This window comes from Penaeus monodon, chromosome 27 (genome assembly GCF_015228065.2).
Source record: "Penaeus monodon isolate SGIC_2016 chromosome 27, NSTDA_Pmon_1, whole genome shotgun sequence".
In the NCBI taxonomy this organism is placed as follows: Eukaryota; Metazoa; Arthropoda; class Malacostraca; order Decapoda; family Penaeidae; genus Penaeus; species Penaeus monodon.
Genome location: NC_051412.1, coordinates 2,817,533 through 2,818,103, shown reverse-complemented (window position 1 = coordinate 2,818,103; position 571 = coordinate 2,817,533).

The following is a 571-nucleotide window of genomic DNA, read 5'->3' as shown; positions in this document are numbered from 1 at the left end:
GACAGGTCACTCCTCTTCAGAAATCCACTTCATTTTTTATGAATGTTGCAGATGTTTCATAAATATAGATATTTATTAAAGTTATAGATGTTTTATCTGCCAATCTCCATAAAGCGCTTTTTTTTCTCTTATCTCTTGTGATTTACGTTCTCAGGTTACCGTTGTGGTTTCCATGGTTATTTTACCTGGCCTGTGAATTTCAGGATTTTTCTTATTCTATTTATGTTCCGCGAATTCTATATGATTTTTTCCCCCTTTCTTTGTAAGCTGATCGTGATGCTTTTTTTATGCTTTGAAGCTTTCAAGACTGGGAAAAAAGGATTAGGAAAGTCAGTATTGAGAGAGTTAAGGTAATGTACTGAAATGTACTTAAGCAGCTGACTTATCATGCATCACATCCCCCCCTCCCAAGCTGTTATGTGAGAAGAAGGAAGTGAAACAGAGAATTATAGAAAGGTAGTAACAGTAGGCCAGTCATTTAAGGTCGCGCATGTTGAGTGTATTTAACGTGAAGTGTAGTGTTATATTTCAGAATGAATGATATGACTGGAAATAAGGAAAGAACCGGAGA